This window comes from Rhinoderma darwinii, unplaced genomic scaffold (genome assembly GCF_050947455.1).
Source record: "Rhinoderma darwinii isolate aRhiDar2 unplaced genomic scaffold, aRhiDar2.hap1 Scaffold_3434, whole genome shotgun sequence".
Classification (NCBI taxonomy): domain Eukaryota; kingdom Metazoa; phylum Chordata; class Amphibia; order Anura; family Rhinodermatidae; genus Rhinoderma; species Rhinoderma darwinii.
Window position 1 is genome coordinate 102,704 of NW_027463439.1, and position 18,176 is coordinate 120,879.

At 46.0% G+C, this 18,176-nt stretch overlaps 6 non-coding genes and 3 pseudogenes across 6 annotated transcripts; all 9 read right to left on the minus strand.

Annotated features, from left to right (window-relative positions):
• Positions 1–625: 625 nt before the first annotated feature.
• LOC142706724 (U2 spliceosomal RNA) lies at positions 626–816 on the minus strand. Its single transcript, XR_012868452.1, has one exon. It is a non-coding gene; the product is annotated as a U2 spliceosomal RNA (small nuclear RNA).
• A 1,242-nt stretch (positions 817–2,058) lies between these two features.
• LOC142706736 (U2 spliceosomal RNA) lies at positions 2,059–2,249 on the minus strand. The gene has a single exon (XR_012868463.1). It is a non-coding gene; the product is annotated as a U2 spliceosomal RNA (small nuclear RNA).
• A 1,238-nt stretch (positions 2,250–3,487) lies between these two features.
• Positions 3,488–3,678, minus strand: LOC142706748 (U2 spliceosomal RNA). Its single transcript, XR_012868470.1, has one exon. It is a non-coding gene; the product is annotated as a U2 spliceosomal RNA (small nuclear RNA).
• A 1,242-nt stretch (positions 3,679–4,920) lies between these two features.
• LOC142706760 (U2 spliceosomal RNA) lies at positions 4,921–5,111 on the minus strand. The gene has a single exon (XR_012868474.1). It is a non-coding gene; the product is annotated as a U2 spliceosomal RNA (small nuclear RNA).
• Positions 5,112–6,357: 1,246 nt separating this feature from the next.
• Positions 6,358–6,548, minus strand: LOC142706725 (U2 spliceosomal RNA). The gene has a single exon (XR_012868453.1). It is a non-coding gene; the product is annotated as a U2 spliceosomal RNA (small nuclear RNA).
• A 1,234-nt stretch (positions 6,549–7,782) lies between these two features.
• LOC142706733 (U2 spliceosomal RNA) lies at positions 7,783–7,967 on the minus strand. The gene has a single exon (XR_012868461.1). It is a non-coding gene; the product is annotated as a U2 spliceosomal RNA (small nuclear RNA).
• A 6,777-nt stretch (positions 7,968–14,744) lies between these two features.
• LOC142706749 (U2 spliceosomal RNA) lies at positions 14,745–14,951 on the minus strand (annotated as a pseudogene).
• A 1,376-nt stretch (positions 14,952–16,327) lies between these two features.
• LOC142706758 (U2 spliceosomal RNA) lies at positions 16,328–16,469 on the minus strand (annotated as a pseudogene).
• Positions 16,470–17,689: 1,220 nt separating this feature from the next.
• LOC142706747 (U2 spliceosomal RNA) lies at positions 17,690–17,858 on the minus strand (annotated as a pseudogene).
• Positions 17,859–18,176: the final 318 nt, after the last annotated feature.

Below are 18,176 nucleotides of genomic sequence, written 5' to 3' on the forward strand. Positions count from 1 at the left end.
GAGACAAGGGACTGCAAAATGGAAAATAAGCATCCACCAACTTTACAGACAACTTCTCCTTGCTCCTACAACCTCCATCCTTGCACAGTTTGTTATTCTTCTAGGTAACATAGTAACAAATCCAAATTGCTGCTCTCTTTGTAGGCAAGCAAGGCTTTGTTGCAACTGCAATTCTTACTCCTTCTTGAAATGTAGGGACGACAGTACATTCCATCACATCCATCTAGTGTACACAGGTCCATTGTGGCGGGCGGGCGGGCGGCTTTAATGGCTGTTTGCTGTTCCCCTACTCCACTCCACTATTTGACTGTGGTGCTGCATCAATCAGTGGCTGGCTCAGGTGCAGCTCTTTAACTTACCTAAAAGGGAGGGCGGAGAGAAGACAAGGAAGGTGAATGAGCTGTTCCAATGTGAAATGCCGGAAACACAGACACACAGACGACACAAAACAAGAGGTGGCAATGTATTCATTAATTGCATTTAATCAATTAGCTCATTATCACTCATGCATTGTCCAACAGGTGTTGAAATAATGGGATTAAAAGGGGAGATCCCTTCAGAAAGACAGAAACAATGGCAAACACAAAAAACACTTTTGGAATCTGATTTTAGTCAACACATAAGGAAAGGGTGCACCGGTCCTGGAAATACTGCAATACCAGGTCAATGCGTGGAGTGGACAGAGCAAGCTCTATTTCCATCTCCCTGTTCTAAAAATCCATTTAATATATGGTCCCCAGATAGGGGACGTATCAGATATTAAACTGATAAGAACAGATACTACACTTGATCTTAGCCAAAAGGCCGAGAAGCGATAACCCGAACGGGCCGCGCGTTGCCCGAGCCTGCCCGATACTGCTGTTCAGCCCTTGCAGCGATTCAGCCTACTTCTAGGCAATTCCATGGGGCCCTGCAGGCTCACACACTCACAGCTACACGGGAGGTGAATAAAGGCCGGAGAGGAAGCCAGACAGGATTTGCTTCTTTTGCTTGCACCACAATGCAGTGCTGAAAGAGGAGGAATCGACATAAAAACGCCTTCCTGGCAACGCCCAAATGCCCTGCTGCCATGCAGATAAACACTGGCAGCGGCAGCAAGTGCATGCCCACAGCCACCCCTTGTTCCTTCACACCTTGTATCAGCTGTAATCCAGTCCAGTCCAGTGCTGCCTGCTGAGCAGCACTGACCAACACTGCCTGGGCCCAGGCTTTTATCTCTGAGGCCCCATTATGATGTCAGAAAGCTGGCTCTGGCTCCTCAGGGCTCCACTATGACACGTGCAAAGTTCCGTCTGAACTTTATATAAGACGGTGCGGCTCAGTCAGTCACTCAGTGTTGCCTGAGAGGGCAACACTGCAACAGCCGGCCGCCAGGCTGTCTTTTTTTGCACAGCTAGTTGCCTCCAGGAGGCCACAAGAGGGAGACAAGGGACTGCAAAATGGAAAATAAGCATCCACCAACTTTACAGACAACTTCTCCTTGCTCCTACAACCTCCATCCTTGCACAGTTTGTTATTCTTCTAGGTAACATAGTAACAAATCCAAATTGCTGCTCTCTTTGTAGGCAAGCAAGGCTTTGTTGCAACTGCAATTCTTACTCCTTCTTGAAATGTAGGGACGACAGTACATTCCATCACATCCATCTAGTGTACACAGGTAGGTCCATTGTGGCGGGCGGGCGGGCGGGCGGGCGGCTTTCATGGCTGTTTGCTGTTCCCCTACTCCACTCCACTATTTGACTGTGGTGCTGCATCAATCAGTGGCTGGCTCAGGTGCAGCTCTTTAACTTACCTAAAAGGGAGGGCGGAGAGAAGACAAGGAAGGTGAATGAGCTGTTCCAATGTGAAATGCCGGAAACACAGACACACAGACGACACAAAACAAGAGGTGGCAATGTATTCATTAATTGCATTTAATCAATTAGCTCATTATCACTCATGCATTGTCCAACAGGTGTTGAAATAATGGGATTAAAAGGGGAGATCCCTTCAGAAAGACAGAAACAATGGCAAACACAAAAAACACTTTTGGAATCTGATTTTAGTCAACACATAAGGAAAGGGTGCACCGGTCCTGGAAATACTGCAATACCAGGTCAATGCGTGGAGTGGACAGAGCAAGCTCTATTTCCATCTCCCTGTTCTAAAAATCCATTTAATATATGGTCCCCAGATAGGGGACGTATCAGATATTAAACTGATAAGAACAGATACTACACTTGATCTTAGCCAAAAGGCCGAGAAGCGATAACCCGAACGGGCCGCGCGTTGCCCGAGCCTGCCCGATACTGCTGTTCAGCCTTTGCAGCGATTCAGCCTACTTCTAGGCAATTCCATGGGGCCCTGCAGGCTCACACACTCACAGCTACACGGGAGGTGAATAAAGGCCAGAGAGGAAGCCAGACAGGATTTGCTTCTTTTGCTTGCACCACAATGCAGTGCTGAAAGAGGAGGAATCTACATAAAAACGCCTTCCTGGCAACGCCCAAATGCCCTGCTGCCATGCAGATAAACACTGGCAGCGGCAGCAAGTGCATGCCCACAGCCACCCCTTGTTCCTTCACACCTTGTATCAGCTGTAATCCAGTCCAGTCCAGTGCTGCCTGCTGAGCAGCACTGACCAACACTGCCTGGGCCCAGGCTTTTATCTCTGAGGCCCCATTATGATGTCAGAAAGCTGGCTCTGGCTCCTCAGGGCTCCACTATGACACGTGCAAAGTTCCGTCTGAACTTTATATAAGACGGTGCGGCTCAGTCAGTCACTCAGTGTTGCCTGAGAGGGCAACACTGCAACAGCCGGCCGCCAGGCTGTCTTTTTTTGCACAGCTAGTTGCCTCCAGGAGGCCACAAGAGGGAGACAAGGGACTGCAAAATGGAAAATAAGCATCCACCAACTTTACAGACAACTTCTCCTTGCTCCTACAACCTCCATCCTTGCACAGTTTGTTATTCTTCTAGGTAACATAGTAACAAATCCAAATTGCTGCTCTCTTTGTAGGCAAGCAAGGCTTTGTTGAAACTGCAATTCTTACTCCTTCTTGAAATGTAGGGACGACAGTACATTCCATCACATCCATCTAGTGTACACAGGTAGGTCCATTGTGGCGGGCGGGCGGGCGGGCGGCTTTAATGGCTGTTTGCTGTTCCCCTACTCCACTCCACTATTTGACTGTGGTGCTGCATCAATCAGTGGCTGGCTCAGGTGCAGTTCTTTAACTTACCTAAAAGGGAGGGCGGAGAGAAGACAAGGAAGGTGAATGAGCTGTTCCAATGTGAAATGCCGGAAACACAGACACACAGACGACACAAAACAAGAGGTGGCAATGTATTCATTAATTGCATTTAATCAATTAGCTCATTATCACTCATGCATTGTCCAACAGGTGTTGAAATAATGGGATTAAAAGGGGAGATCCCTTCAGAAAGACAGAAACAATGGCAAACACAAAAAACACTTTTGGAATCTGATTTTAGTCAACACATAAGGAAAGGGTGCACCGGTCCTGGAAATACTGCAATACCAGGTCAATGCGTGGAGTGGACAGAGCAAGCTCTATTTCCATCTCCCTGTTCTAAAAATCCATTTAATATATGGTCCCCAGATAGGGGACGTATCAGATATTAAACTGATAAGAACAGATACTACACTTGATCTTAGCCAAAAGGCCGAGAAGCGATAACCCGAACGGGCCGCGCGTTGCCCGAGCCTGCCCGATACTGCTGTTCAGCCCTTGCAGCGATTCAGCCTACTTCTAGGCAATTCCATGGGGCCCTGCAGGCTCACACACTCACAGCTACACGGGAGGTGAATAAAGGCCGGAGAGGAAGCCAGACAGGATTTGCTTCTTTTGCTTGCACCACAATGCAGTGCTGAAAGAGGAGGAATCGACATAAAAACGCCTTCCTGGCAACGCCCAAATGCCCTGCTGCCATGCAGATAAACACTGGCAGCGGCAGCAAGTGCATGCCCACAGCCACCCCTTGTTCCTTCACACCTTGTATCAGCTGTAATCCAGTCCAGTCCAGTGCTGCCTGCTGAGCAGCACTGACCAACACTGCCTGGGCCCAGGCTTTTATCTCTGAGGCCCCATTATGATGTCAGAAAGCTGGCTCTGGCTCCTCAGGGCTCCACTATGACACGTGCAAAGTTCCGTCTGAACTTTATATAAGACGGTGCGGCTCAGTCAGTCACTCAGTGTTGCCTGAGAGGGCAACACTGCAACAGCCGGCCGCCAGGCTGTCTTTTTTTGCACAGCTAGTTGCCTCCAGGAGGCCACAAGAGGGAGACAAGGGACTGCAAAATGGAAAATAAGCATCCACCAACTTTACAGACAACTTCTCCTTGCTCCTACAACCTCCATCCTTGCACAGTTTGTTATTCTTCTAGGTAACATAGTAACAAATCCAAATTGCTGCTCTCTTTGTAGGCAAGCAAGGCTTTGTTGCAACTGCAATTCTTACTCCTTCTTGAAATGTAGGGACGACAGTACATTCCATCACATCCATCTAGTGTACACAGGTAGGTCCATTGTGGCGGGCGGGCGGGCGGGCGGGCGGCTTTCATGGCTGTTTGCTGTTCCCCTACTCCACTCCACTATTTGACTGTGGTGCTGCATCAATCAGTGGCTGGCTCAGGTGCAGCTCTTTAACTTACCTAAAAGGGAGGGCGGAGAGAAGACAAGGAAGGTGAATGAGCTGTTCCAATGTGAAATGCCGGAAACACAGACACACAGACGACACAAAACAAGAGGTGGCAATGTATTCATTAATTGCATTTAATCAATTAGCTCATTATCACTCATGCATTGTCCAACAGGTGTTGAAATAATGGGATTAAAAGGGGAGATCCCTTCAGAAAGACAGAAACAATGGCAAACACAAAAAACACTTTTGGAATCTGATTTTAGTCAACACATAAGGAAAGGGTGCACCGGTCCTGGAAATACTGCAATACCAGGTCAATGCGTGGAGTGGACAGAGCAAGCTCTATTTCCATCTCCCTGTTCTAAAAATCCATTTAATATATGGTCCCCAGATAGGGGACGTATCAGATATTAAACTGATAAGAACAGATACTACACTTGATCTTAGCCAAAAGGCCGAGAAGCGATAACCCGAACGGGCCGCGCGTTGCCCGAGCCTGCCCGATACTGCTGTTCAGCCTTTGCAGCGATTCAGCCTACTTCTAGGCAATTCCATGGGGCCCTGCAGGCTCACACACTCACAGCTACACGGGAGGTGAATAAAGGCCAGAGAGGAAGCCAGACAGGATTTGCTTCTTTTGCTTGCACCACAATGCAGTGCTGAAAGAGGAGGAATCTACATAAAAACGCCTTCCTGGCAACGCCCAAATGCCCTGCTGCCATGCAGATAAACACTGGCAGCGGCAGCAAGTGCATGCCCACAGCCACCCCTTGTTCCTTCACACCTTGTATCAGCTGTAATCCAGTCCAGTCCAGTGCTGCCTGCTGAGCAGCACTGACCAACACTGCCTGGGCCCAGGCTTTTATCTCTGAGGCCCCATTATGATGTCAGAAAGCTGGCTCTGGCTCCTCAGGGCTCCACTATGACACGTGCAAAGTTCCGTCTGAACTTTATATAAGACGGTGCGGCTCAGTCAGTCACTCAGTGTTGCCTGAGAGGGCAACACTGCAACAGCCGGCCGCCAGGCTGTCTTTTTTTGCACAGCTAGTTGCCTCCAGGAGGCCACAAGAGGGAGACAAGGGACTGCAAAATGGAAAATAAGCATCCACCAACTTTACAGACAACTTCTCCTTGCTCCTACAACCTCCATCCTTGCACAGTTTGTTATTCTTCTAGGTAACATAGTAACAAATCCAAATTGCTGCTCTCTTTGTAGGCAAGCAAGGCTTTGTTGAAACTGCAATTCTTACTCCTTCTTGAAATGTAGGGACGACAGTACATTCCATCACATCCATCTAGTGTACACAGGTAGGTCCATTGTGGCGGGCGGGCGGGCGGGCGGGCGGGCGGCTTTAATGGCTGTTTGCTGTTCCCCTACTCCACTCCACTATTTGACTGTGGTGCTGCATCAATCAGTGGCTGGCTCAGGTGCAGTTCTTTAACTTACCTAAAAGGGAGGGCGGAGAGAAGACAAGGAAGGTGAATGAGCTGTTCCAATGTGAAATGCCGGAAACACAGACACACAGACGACACAAAACAAGAGGTGGCAATGTATTCATTAATTGCATTTAATCAATTAGCTCATTATCACTCATGCATTGTCCAACAGGTGTTGAAATAATGGGATTAAAAGGGGAGATCCCTTCAGAAAGACAGAAACAATGGCAAACACAAAAAACACTTTTGGAATCTGATTTTAGTCAACACATAAGGAAAGGGTGCACCGGTCCTGGAAATACTGCAATACCAGGTCAATGCGTGGAGTGGACAGAGCAAGCTCTATTTCCATCTCCCTGTTCTAAAAATCCATTTAATATATGGTCCCCAGATAGGGGACGTATCAGATATTAAACTGATAAGAACAGATACTACACTTGATCTTAGCCAAAAGGCAGAGAAGCGATAACCCGAACGGGCCGCGCGTTGCCCGAGCCTGCCCGATACTGCTGTTCAGCCCTTGCAGCGATTCAGCCTACTTCTAGGCAATTCCATGGGGCCCTGCAGGCTCACACACTCACAGCTACACGGGAGGTGAATAAAGGCCGGAGAGGAAGCCAGACAGGATTTGCTTCTTTTGCTTGCACCACAATGCAGTGCTGAAAGAGGAGGAATCTACATAAAAACGCCTTCCTGGCAACGCCCAAATGCCCTGCTGCCATGCAGATAAACACTGGCAGCGGCAGCAAGTGCATGCCCACAGCCACCCCTTGTTCCTTCACACCTTGTATCAGCTGTAATCCAGTCCAGTCCAGTGCTGCCTGCTGAGCAGCACTGACCAACACTGCCTGGGCCCAGGCTTTTATCTCTGAGGCCCCATTATGATGTCAGAAAGCTGGCTCTGGCTCCTCAGGGCTCCACTATGACACGTGCAAAGTTCCGTCTGAACTTTATATAAGACGGTGCGGCTCAGTCAGTCACTCAGTGTTGCCTGAGAGGGCAACACTGCAACAGCCGGCCGCCAGGCTGTCTTTTTTTGCACAGCTAGTTGCCTCCAGGAGGCCACAAGAGGGAGACAAGGGACTGCAAAATGGAAAATAAGCATCCACCAACTTTACAGACAACTTCTCCTTGCTCCTACAACCTCCATCCTTGCACAGTTTGTTATTCTTCTAGGTAACATAGTAACAAATCCAAATTGCTGCTCTCTTTGTAGGCAAGCAAGGCTTTGTTGCAACTGCAATTCTTACTCCTTCTTGAAATGTAGGGACGACAGTACATTCCATCACATCCATCTAGTGTACACAGGTAGGTCCATTGTGGCGGGCGGGCGGGCGGCTTTAATGGCTGTTTGCTGTTCCCCTACTCCACTCCACTATTTGACTGTGGTGCTGCATCAATCAGTGGCTGGCTCAGGTGCAGTTCTTTAACTTACCTAAAAGGGAGGGCGGAGAGAAGACAAGGAAGGTGAATGAGCTGTTCCAATGTGAAATGCCGGAAACACAGACACACAGACGACACAAAACAAGAGGTGGCAATGTATTCATTAATTGCATTTAATCAATTAGCTCATTATCACTCATGCATTGTCCAACAGGTGTTGAAATAATGGGATTAAAAGGGGAGATCCCTTCAGAAAGACAGAAACAATGGCAAACACAAAAAACACTTTTGGAATCTGATTTTAGTCAACACATAAGGAAAGGGTGCACCGGTCCTGGAAATACTGCAATACCAGGTCAATGCGTGGAGTGGACAGAGCAAGCTCTATTTCCATCTCCCTGTTCTAAAAATCCATTTAATATATGGTCCCCAGATAGGGGACGTATCAGATATTAAACTGATAAGAACAGATAAGGTTTCAACAAAATTTTATTGACAAATATTCACATACATAGAATGCAATTTTTACAAAATAAAATTCAGTAATAAAATGCTGTTAAATAAAATTCCGTAATAATAAATTTGTTTATACATTCAATTGTCCAATAAGATTAGTAATAAAACGTTTTTAATACATTTCATTAAAAAACCTTTTTATAGCATAAAATTCGGTACTAAAAATGTTTATTTTTAATACATTTCATTAAAACGATAAAGGCAATATATTTTCAATGAGAAGAAGGTTTCTTTAAAAGTATGACAATGGCAGGATAAAACATCATAAAACAAGCAATAAAATCACAATTATAAATACATGGATAATTTACATAATAATTGTGTTCCATAGAGACAGACACCACATGGATGCCGCCTCTTTTGCTCCGAGATGTTTTTTGTCTCTTAGATAATATACATATAATTCACTCAACGCGATTTTAACACAATCTTTAATATCAATAAAATCACGTTTAAAAAGAAGAATGTTCCTAACCTTCCAGATGGCATTTTTAAAACAATTAATAATCATCCAGCAGATCATCTGCTGTCTGAATGATGGGCAGGTAAAAAGGCCATAAAAAACGTACTCGTATTTAAAATCGTTAAGACCGCAAATCCATTTTAATAAAAGGCCAGCCTTCCTCCAAATCTCCTGTGCATAGTGGCAGTTCCAGAATAAGTGCATTACCGTCTCATCATTTCTGCACATATCTCTCGGGCACTTGGCTCTCGCCACCAGTCCTCGCCTGTGTTGGAACTCACGTGTAGGGAGGCACTGGTGCACGATCGCCCAGGCAAGGTCCTTATGCACATTTGCAAGGTATTTCCCAAAAACATTCCGCCACACTTGCTTGGACCTTGCCTGTGAGAGATTGGAAACTGCCACCATTTCTTCTCTGTGTCTACACGCCACTGACACCTTCCTCTGGTCCCCCAATATATCAGGCTCCAACTCATGGAGGCTCAGGAGCCTGACAGTCTTCTCCAGCACCACGTAGTGTTCTGGGGGACACAGGAGCACAGGAGAATTTAGGGAGATACGAGACCAACGCTTAAAAACCATGCCCGCTGCATATTTTAAAAAGCAGCTAAAAATGCCATCGGATTTAAACATTTTAAAACAGAAGCAGAAATATTTGATATAAAAAAATGTAAAAAGGTTAGGAACATCTCTCCCGCCATTGTCCTTACATTTATACATAAAATCACGTTTTAATTTTTCCATCTTGGAGCCCCACAGAAACATAAAACAAATGCGTGTTAGCTTTTTAATATATAAAATGGACGGAGGGAAAACCATGGCAACATAAAGCATTATTGGGATTAAAACCATTTTTATAATTAAAATTTTCCCCTCCATCGTGAGGCTCCTAAGATTCCACATTAAAACCTTCTTCTCTATTTTTGCTATCACTGAGTCCCAGTTAGAGGTCCCATTGTTCGCCTGATTAAAAACAATGCCTAAAATTTTAATCTGGTCCTTCTGCATTCTGACTCCTGGGGTCAGGGAGGAATCCCAGCCTCCTATATTAAAACAATCACATTTATCAATGTTTAGTTTAAAACCAGAAGCCTCGCAGAAAAAGGTGGTGTTCCTCAGCGCCCTCCTCATGGATGTTGAATCAGGGCATAAAATTGTTACGTCATCCATGTAGCCCAATACCTTTATTTGGTTACCCCTCCCACCAGGTATCGGGGCGCCTCTGACTACTTTGTCACTTCTGAGCATAGCTAACAGGGGCTCCATTGCGCATATAAATAGTAGGGGAGACAATGGGCACCCTTGCTTGACTCCAGATAAAAGAGGAACACCTTTAGTTAAAAATCCATTTACAGAAATTTCACTAAAACAGGACCGATATAAAAGCATAACACGACTTATCATAAAATCAGGCACCGCCATCTTTTTAAGAACCATAAAAAGGAACTCATGGGACACTCTATCAAAGGCCTTTTCAAAGTCTAGTGATAAAATAGCAAGATTTTGGCCTCGATCTTTAAAATACCAAATAACATCTCTTAAAATATTAAGGGACTCAGTGATAGATCTACCAGGTACCCCACAGACCTGGTTTGGGTGGATTAGCTTACTGATAAAAGGTTTAAAACGGACCGCTATCAATTTGGCTAAAATCTTGTAGTCTACATTTAAAAGTGTAATGGGACGCCAATTTTTCAGTTGGTCCTTTTCACCTTTTTTAAAAATTAAAGACACGATCCCCCTTCTCCAGGAAGGGGGCAGCTCTTCAGTGATAAAAACCTCTTTGTACAGTAAAATCATATCCTCTTTTAAAACATCCCAAAAAGTTAGATAAAATTCAATAGGCAACCCATCCTCCCCAGGGGCCTTTCCCGCTGAAAAACTTTTAAAAACAGATAAAAGTTCCTCTAAATTAAGATCTCGGGATAAAACCTCCTGGTCTAAAATATCTAACTTAAAATCAAGGGAGTTAAGAGCATGATTTAAAAAGGATTTATCAATAGCTTTTTTACTAAAAAGGAGTTGGTAAAAGTTAAAAGCTGCATTCAACATTCCTCCCATAGAAGTCTCCCCTTCTAGGTTTAAAATAGCATCTCGCCTACCATTTACCTTTTTAAAAAAGAATCGGGAGCACTTCTCATCTTCTTCAAGGTGTTTTACATGGGAGTTAAAAATGATTTGTTTGCCTTTATCATCTAAACATTTTTTTATTTCAGCTTTTAAATTTAAAATATCCGAATCCACCTCAAACCCAACATCCTTTAGTTTAAAAAGCACATGCAAACGCTTATTAAGAACATAAAACCACTGTTTCTTTTCTCTAGCTTTCTTCCTACCTGCTCGGATAAAAAATAATTTAATTCTGGGTTTAATGCCCTCCCACCAGTGCAGCATGGTCTCGTGGGGCTTTTTCTGTGATTGCCAGCACTGGTAGGTCCGCACAAACTCACTTTTGTTTTCAGGGTCCTCTAGGAGCGTGGTGTTTAACCTCCAGAGGCCCTTACTCACTTTTTGCTCTCCCTCCAGCTCCAGGGACACACTAAGGAGCTTATGGTCTGAAAATATATTTGTTAAAATCATACATTTTTGAGAGATAAAATCATGGGAAGCAAAAATAAAATCGATTCTGGAGCTCACTCTTCCATTAGACCATGTGGCACCTGCGTCTCCTGGCAAGAGTTCCCTCCAGCAATCGCGCAATTTAAAATCTTCAATAAAATTTTTGAGCAGGTAGGTAGTGCGGTCTTTTCTATTTGCATCCCCACCCTGCCGGCCTTCTCCTTCTCTTGTGCAGTTAAAATCACCTCCTACCAGCAGGGGGGTAGACCCAACACAAAACAGTGGTAAAATATTAAAAAGCTCTGCCCGCTCCTGTTTATCAGGAGGGGCATAGACATTTAAAATACGTATTAAAAGTCCATTAATGTGCAGGTGGGTTAAAATAGCTCTGCCAGGCATAATCTCAGTGACGGTTTGTATCGAAATAGAATGGCCACGGCAGAGCAATCCCACACCTGAAGAACGACAGTCATTAGCACCCGACCACACCGAAGGGCCCAGCTTCCAGTCTTTTTTCAAGTCCATATAGTCCATGCTGTTAGGGATTCCACACTCCTGCAGTAGGCAAAAATCAAAGTCCATAGTCTGTAGAAAAGAGAATAAAGCAGCCCTGCGAACAGGGCTCTTTAGGGACCTCACATTTAGCGAGGCAACTTTCAGAGGAATACAAGGCATAGTTATTGTTAGGCGTCAGTGTCCACCTCCGAGGAATCCGACTCCGATATAAATTGGGAGCCAGACTCCCCTGTATCAGGGGATGCAAACTCCAGGATTTTCCCAGGGTCAGAGCCAGATATATGAATCGACCCGACTCTTCCCCTGAACTCACTCTCATCCGAGCTGCGGCATATTGTCTTCCTCTTTATGGTGGGCACATCTTCTTCTCTTAGCCTTTTCCCCGTACTCGTCAGGTCCATCCTTGATTCCTCCTCCCCGTCACTGGATGTCACCTCCGACTCCTGGCTGTTGTCATCACCATCGCGAACTCCGGCCGCTGCTACCTCCGGTACGGCTGCAGGTATCTCCGGGTCACTCATCTGCTCAGGGCGCTCAGGAGCCTGTGAGGTCCCCTCCTTCTCTCTCGTCATCTTGCCTACTGCACCTGAAGCCGTCAATGCCCGACCCCCTGTTGGCGTAATAAGAGGGTCAGACTCGGGCTTCTCAGTCGGTCGGAGGCAGCTGGTGGCAGGGAGGTCCAGCGTGGAGCCCCTCCTTCTAGATCCCTTAATTGGATCATCACCAGCCACCACCTCTGCCCAGTCCTCCTTTGACGGCACCGAGGACCGGCGAGATTTCCTACCAACCGACTCAGGTATGGAGCTCGGGGCCTTCATCGCAGAACCAGAACAGCCCTGCTCCGGCCCTTTGGAATCCCCGGGACCACCCTCCACTCGTGACTTGGAGGGTCTTGGTCCTGGCCCTTCGGCGGGTGCCGTTTCCGGGGCATTACCAGCAGAGTCCGCACCTGTTGTGGACTGCTGCCCTGGCCCCGGACGGGATGGACCAGGCCTAGGCCCACCCCTCAATGACTGCGTTCTTTTAGGACAGTCTTTATACATGTGACCTGCCTCCCCGCACAGGTTACATGTTGCTCTGGAACTGCACTTGGCGGCCACGTGCCCCAGGCCTCCACATTTGTTACAGCGAACAACACGGTTTTCACTGCATGATTCTTTTGTGTGCCCATATTTTTGGCAGTTCCAGCAAAACCGGGGCATCTGGGGGTAAAACAGGTATCCCCGGTTCTTCCCAATGGCAAAATTCGCTGGAGGGTGCACAAAGCCACGTATGCCATTGGGGTCTTGAAAGAACTTGACAAAGTACTTTCTCTTTCCGTTCCAAAATCCCTCAGCATTTTTTACTTCATGCGAGAAGTGAATTTCCTTGCAATAGCGCCCTAGGAATGTGTCAATGTCCTTGGCGGGGACAAAGGGGCTATGCATTACCACGACCAGTGGAATAGATTCTTCTCCGTAGAGGAGAGAAAAATGAAGCCCATCTAGGCGCTCATCTGTCTGGTCGGAACCAGACAGGGCTGCACAGATCGTATCGCAGCAGGCCGCGGTGCAGAAGGAGATGGTATACCGACCGCGGCCTTCCTGGTCATTCAGACACAGGATATTTTCCCGTCTGAGGCCGAAGGAGCCAAGCAGGATTTCCCCTACTATGAATTTCAGGTTCTTCCGCTGGCGATGTTCCTCTCCGACCTCGATCCGGATGGTTTGGCGTAACTGGGTCTCCCCAGTTACAAACCCATAGGTGAACGGCATTCCTGCTTGTCCCAACAAGTTTTTCCGCCCTTCTAGGCCGTCCAGCGCAAGCTGTCCGCCTAGCGATCCCTTCCCGTTGCCTGAGGACTAGTCCGACTACCCAATAGCTGCAGGGGGGTGAAGTCAAGGCGATAAACCAGTGACGATCCCCCCAGGCCAAGTAGCCGGGTACCCCAGGCACCTTCTGACTGAAACCTCCTGTACGAATACACTTGGTCGCAGCCAAAAGGCCGAGAAGCGATAACCCGAACGGGCCGCGCGTTGCCCGAGCCTGCCCGATACTGCTGTTCAGCCCTTGCAGCGATTCAGCCTACTTCTAGGCAATTCCATGGGGCCCTGCAGGCTAACACACTCACAGCTACACGGGAGGTGAATAAAGGCCGGAGAGGAAGCCAGACAGGATTTGCTTCTTTTGCTTGCACCACAATGCAGTGCTGAAAGAGGAGGAATCTACATAAAAACGCCTTCCTGGCAACGCCCAAATGCCCTGCTGCCATGCAGATAAACACTGGCAGCGGCAGCAAGTGCATGCCCACAGCCACCCCTTGTTCCTTCACACCTTGTATCAGCTGTAATCCAGTCCAGTCCAGTGCTGCCTGCTGAGCAGCACTGACCAACACTGCCTGGGCCCAGGCTTTTACCTCTGAGGCCCCATTATGATGTCAGAAAGCTGGCTCTGGCTCCTCAGGGCTCCACTTTGACACGTGCAAAGTTCCGTCTGAACTTTATATAAGACGGTGCGGCTCAGTCAGTCACTCAGTGTTGCCTGAGAGGGCAACACTGCAACAGCCGGCCGCCAGGCTGTCTTTTTTTGCACAGCTAGTTGCCTCCAGGAGGCCACAAGAGGGAGACAAGGGACTGCAAAATGGAAAATAAGCATCCACCAACTTTACAGACAACTTCTCCTTGCTCCTACAACCTCCATCCTTGCACAGTTTGTTATTCTTCTAGGTAACATAGTAACAAATCCAAATTGCTGCTCTCTTTGTAGGCAAGCAAGGCTTTGTTGCAACTGCAATTCTTACTCCTTCTTGAAATGTAGGGACGACAGTACATTCCATCACATCCATCTAGTGTACACAGGTAGGTCCATTGTGGCGGACGGGCGGCTTTAATGGCTGTTTGCTGTTCCCCTACTCCACTCCACTATTTGACTGTGGTGCTGCATCAATCAGTGGCTGGCTCAGGTGCAGCTCTTTAACTTACCTAAAAGGGAGGGCGGAGAGAAGACAAGGAAGGTGAATGAGCTGTTCCAATGTGAAATGCCGGAAACACAGACACACAGATGACACAAAACAAGAGGTGGCAATGTATTCATTAATTGCATTTAATCAATTAGCTCATTATCACTCATGCATTGTCCAACAGGTGTTGAAATAATGGGATTAAAAGGGGAGATCCCTTCAGAAAGACAGAAACAATGGCAAACACAAAAAACACTTTTGGAATCTGATTTTAGTCAACACATAAGGAAAGGGTGCACCGGTCCTGGAAATACTGCAATACCAGGTCAATGCGTGGAGTGGACAGAGCAAGCTCTATTTCCATCTCCCTGTTCTAAAAATCCATTTAATATATGGTCCCCAGATAGGGGACGTATCAGATATTAAACTGATAAGAACAGATTTTTTTTTTTTTTTTTTTTTTTTTTTCACTCAGGTCTCAAGTCTAAAATCTTAAAACTCAAATCTTAAGACTTGGATCATCATAATGAAAAATTATATATTTTTTTTTTTTTTTTTTTTTTTTTTCCATATTATCCATTACACAAACACATACATATATTTTTTCAATTATTCCACTTTTGACATTTACATGACATTTAAATCATGACACCAAGCCTTTTCTAACCGCGTAAACGGCAAGCATCTCCAATAGTTCCTGCTTCAGGGGTTTACCATCCCATTCATTTTTGACCTCTTCCACCAACCAAGGTGGTATATTATATGTTTCCATAAAACGGAAAAATTGTCTTGTCAAATGCGTCTCTATTAGTTCACGCAAAACCTCTACATCCACCTTCTTCCGTAAATTAATCGACTCTCTTATTATATCCTCTCTTTCTTCACTTTCTTCTTTAGATATTTTAACTTTCCCAATTTTCCTTTTTTCAGCAATTTTACCTTTGCCCACATCAGTATCTTTAATACTTCCTCCTCCACTATTCTCCACTTTTTCCGTTACTGAAGCAACCTCTTCAACATTCGATTTACTTTTCTCCATACTTGTTCCACTCTCTTGTTGCACTCCTCTTCTATGTCTCTTTGGACATATCCTGAAGACATGCCCACCCTCTCCACACATGTTACAAATCTTTTCCTCTTTGCAGTCTTGGTAACTGTGGCCTTCCTGCAAACATTTCGTACAGACAGTCTTTTGACATTCTGCTGTATTGTGCCCATATTTTTTACAGTTCCTGCAGAAGATGTCCATCCCAGAGAAGAACAAATCTCCAGTTGTGTTTCCAATTTTAAAGCGTGCCGGCGGGATCACCAATTTCCCAGAAATTTTGTCAAGTTTTAGTGAACAAAAAAATCTCCACTTACCGGTCCAAAAGCCAAACTCATTCAGGACTTTGCCTTTCTCCACAACTTTCCCACAATACTTCCCTAGGAATATGCTAATGTCCTCCTCTTCAACATATGGAGAGTACATTTTAACAGTCACAAGCCGTTGCCACTCAGAGAAGTGTGGCACCAGTACAATACCTTCCAGTTTTGAATCTCCACGTGTCTCATTAAAAATTCCCAAAAACTTCAAGTAAGTATCTTCGTTAATGAACGTGACGTCGTAGACACCTCTCCGTGGATAATCCATTACAGCCAGTATATCCTCCTTGCTCAGCCGAAACAGTCCCAGCAACAAATCTTTGCTCAGGAAACGCAGGTCTTTCTTGGTCCTTTCCAGTTCCGTCACCATAAAACGAACAGCATTCCTGGTCTTCATATAATCCGGTACGGTCTCCATTCTGACGTCTTTCAAGGTAAACCTTCAACACCGAGGTGTCAGGTGGGTGATCTCTCCTCGTTGCCCTGGACTAATCCTCCTCCCCAATAGCAGCAGAGGGGTGAAGTCTCTTGTAAAAGAGACGATCCCCCCAGGCCAAGGAAAAGGGTACCAGGGCACCTCCTGACCAAGAAACAAGGCAATACCCTAAAGCACTACACTTGATCTTAGCCAAAAGGCCGAGAAGCGATAACCCGAACGGGCCGCGTGTTGCCCGATACTGCTGTTCAGCCCTTGCAGCGATTCAGCCTACTTCTAGGCAATTCCATGGGGCCCTGCAGGCTCACACACTCACAGCTACACGGGAGGTGAATAAAGGCCGGAGAGGAAGCCAGACAGGATTTGCTTCTTTTGCTTGCACCACAATGCAGTGCTGAAAGAGGAGGAATCTACATAAAAACGCCTTCCTGGCAACGCCCAAATGCCCTGCTGCCATGCAGATAAACACTGGCAGCGGCAGCAAGTGCATGCCCACAGCCACCCCTTGTTCCTTCACACCTTGTATCAGCTGTAATCCAGTCCAGTCCAGTGCTGCCTGCTGAGCAGCACTGACCAACACTGCCTGGGCCCAGGCTTTTATCTCTGAGGCCCCATTATGATGTCAGAAAGCTGGCTCTGGCTCCTCAGGGCTCCACTATGACACGTGCAAAGTTCCGTCTGAACTTTATATAAGACGGTGCGGCTCAGTCAGTCACTCAGTGTTGTCTGAGAGGGCAACACTGCAACAGCCGGCCGCCAGGCTGTCTTTTTTTGCACAGCTAGTTGCCTCCAGGAGGCCACAAGAGGGAGACAAGGGACTGCAAAATGGAAAATAAGCATCCACCAACTTTACAGACAACTTCTCCTTGCTCCTACAACCTCGATCCTTGCACAGTTTGTTATTCTTCTAGGTAACATAGTAACAAATCCAAATTGCTGCTCTCTTTGTAGGCAAGCAAGGCTTTGTTGCAACTGCAATTCTTACTCCTTCTTGAAATGTAGGGACGACAGTACATTCCATCACATCCATCTAGTGTACACAGGTAGGTCCATTGTGGCGGGCGGGCGGCTTTAATGGCTGTTTGCTGTTCCCCTACTCCACTCCACTATTTGACTGTGGTGCTGCATCAATCAGTGGCTGGCTCAGGTGCAGCTCTTTAACTTACCTAAAAGGGAGGGCGGAGAGAAGACAAGGAAGGTGAATGAGCTGTTCCAATGTGAAATGCCGGAAACACAGACACACAGACGACACAAAACAAGAGGTGGCAATGTATTCATTAATTGCATTTAATCAATTAGCTCATTATCACTCATGCATTGTCCAACAGGTGTTGAAATAATGGGTTTAAAAGGGGAGATCCCTTCAGAAAGACAGAAACAATGGCAAACACAAAAAACACTTTTGGAATCTGATTTTAGTCAACACATAAGGAAAGGGTGCACCGGTCCTGGAAATACTGCAATACCAGGTCAATGCGTGGAGTGGACAGAGCAAGCTCTATTTCCATCTCCCTGTTCTAAAAATCCATTTAATATATGGTCCCCAGATAGGGGACGTATCAGATATTAAACTGATAAGAACAGATTTTTTTTTAAGTTGGCTACCCCTTTTCAGGGGTGTCAATGATTTATTTCATGATAAAAAATACAGTTTACAATAAAACCAACTTTTGTACAAATGGATAACAATAAAATCAATATTTCATTGCATTACATTACATAAAAGGGACATGGTGGCAAATCTTTATATGTTGGAGTTCCATTCTTTCACAAACCATTTATTAAGAAGGGTGGCATTTCTTTTTTTGTCTAATAAATAATAAATGTACATTTCGCTAAAACAAAGACCTAAAACATCATCAGTAGATAAAACATCGTGCTTAAAAATCAGGATGTTCCTGGCCTTCCATAGAGCTTCT